The sequence below is a fragment of the Arachis hypogaea genome, chromosome 20 (assembly GCF_003086295.3).
Source record: "Arachis hypogaea cultivar Tifrunner chromosome 20, arahy.Tifrunner.gnm2.J5K5, whole genome shotgun sequence".
Lineage (NCBI taxonomy): Eukaryota > Viridiplantae > Streptophyta > Magnoliopsida > Fabales > Fabaceae > Arachis > Arachis hypogaea.
In genome coordinates, this window is record NC_092055.1 from 100044144 (window position 1) to 100046536 (window position 2393).

Consider the following 2393-nt stretch of genomic DNA (forward strand, 5'->3'; position numbering starts at 1 on the left):
CCTCTTGAAGGGTGGTGGTTGCTTTATCGCCACGCTTTTTTCAACTTATCGCCACGCTTTTTCTTTTGCCACGCTTTTTACAAATGGCCACCCATAAAAGCGTGGCCGTATGTGAAGATATGGCCATGCTTTTAAAGCTTGACCATATGAGATGTATGGCCACGCTTTTGAAGCGTGGCGATATAGAAAGATATGGCCACGCTTTCAAAGCGTGGCAATAGAGAGAGATATGGCCACACTTTTAAAACGTGACGATAGCGAGATATGACCACACTTTTAAAGCGTGGCCATAGCCAGAGATACGGCCACGCTTTAAAAGCGTGGCAATAGCCTTGTAAAATTTAAAAAAAAATCCTTTTTCTGATTTTTACCTTCATCGATACAAAATATAAATTTTTCAATTCTTTTGTTACCAAACTATAAATATAGTATGCAATTTTTATTACAAGACAAATCAAATACAAAATAAATCTCGAGTTTGCATAGGAAAGTGATTGTCCTGTTTACAATTTGAAAGAATTAGCAAACTTCTCACAACTGGTTGAAGAATTTAAGTTCCTATGGCGATGCCTTGTACAACAATCTATCTTAGCAATAAAATGAATATGTTCCTAACAAGTATCTCAAAACTGTAAAACTGCGGAGAGCACACTACTAATATGTTCTGCTTGGTTTAGTTCATGAAGCCGCCACAAGCTTTGGTCTGAATCATAGTTTGTAGCCTTTGAAACTAAACTAAACAAAACATGATATAATATGGTTCAAAAATCTCAATAGTAGTTTCTGTAGCCTGGGCTGTACATGCAACTTTCTGCATATTTGACAAGATCCTTAGGTCGAGGTAGATGAGAAACAAGACCTGTTTTACCAAACACAGCACAAAAGATATAAGTATTGAAAAGAAAACAGAGCAAAGTTGTCTGAAACTCAAAATATTTCATGAAACTAACCAAGTTCATATGCCTTGCTGCCACGTTAGCAGCAATATGTGCTGATATCTTTCTGATATTTGAGAATGGAGGGTAAATCAGTCCTTTATCATAGTTCTCCTGTGACACTTGTGTAGCCAAAGCTTCAGCTGTTGCATAAGAAGAAACCGTTAGTGAGTTCTTGGTTCTAACTTCTTGGAATTTAGATTGAATTGATTTTAGTATATTTAATCTCTCTTAGCTTGAACGAACTCACAGGCTGCCAAGAGCATCTCATCGCGGACGCGGATTGCACTGGAGATGATCAAACCGAAGCCAAAACCAGGGAATATGTAAGCATTGTTGGCCTGAACAGCAATGCAGGAAGCGCGAAAAAATAAAATGAAAAAATAAATATATAAAGGTCAGCCACTGAGATGTTTATATTGAATAACAAAATGTGTAGGTAACAAAGGTCAAATGAAACCTGTCCAGGAACAAAGACTTTTCCTTCATATTCATAAGGATCAAATGGGCTACCACTAGCAAAGATTGCTTGACCCTGCAAATTAAATTAAGATAAACAACATTAACATATAATAATGTGTGTAATCTATTCTAAATTTCTGAGGCCAATTATATAAATAGTTAGTTACCTTGCTCCATGTATAAGCTTCTTCAGCAGTGCACTCAGATTGAGATGTTGGATTGGAGAGAGCAAGAATGAGCGATTTCTACAAAAATCATACACTATCAGAGATATAATCATGTACATATCAGGAAGAATAACTAAGGAATTCTCGCAACTAAAAGTGAACATATACAAAATTTAGCAGATTTTCAGTTATTCCTTTGCCTCCACAAGCAAATACCAGGTCACTTAATATCACTTATATCCAAGGAAACGAAAAAGAAAAATTAAGAAAATAAGCCAATTTATGTAATTAAAGTAAGCTAGATACATAAACTTGATTGCCTTGACTAATAAGGAAAAAAACAACAGTGCACAGGAACTGAACTGAAATGTGAACCAAAACAAGAGAAGAGAGAAATCAACAATTGAGATTAAAGTGAACAACATACAATTACAATTCTTATCATAAAAAATAAATAGCCAAAGAAAATTGTAAATTTCAGTGCAGGGAAGTTGTTTCTTGTCATAATCTTTGCATCATGCGCATAACTCTGCATGTAAAAGTAAACTCCCAAAGCTTGTCATTATATTCAGCATAGAATACAATGATAGATAAATAAAAGATCTTACAGATCTAATGCTCATATAATAATTACTTCAATCTAATGACTGTTGTATTTCTTTTTTTTTATTTCCCTTTCTATCTAACATCAAAATTAAAAAAAATATATATTACAAATAAAGTGATTTTGAACCTAGTAGTTGATAAAGTCAAGAACTTGCATACATAAGTAAAAGTGTAAAACACATAATTGAATTACATGCATCAAAATTAAATCCGAAAACCAACA

At 34.1% G+C, this 2393-nt stretch overlaps 1 pseudogene; it reads right to left on the reverse strand.

Moving 5' to 3' along the window:
* Positions 1–416: 416 nt before the first annotated feature.
* LOC112786057 (NADP-dependent malic enzyme-like) lies at positions 417–1642 on the reverse strand (annotated as a pseudogene).
* Between the last annotated feature and the right edge of the window lie 751 nt (positions 1643–2393).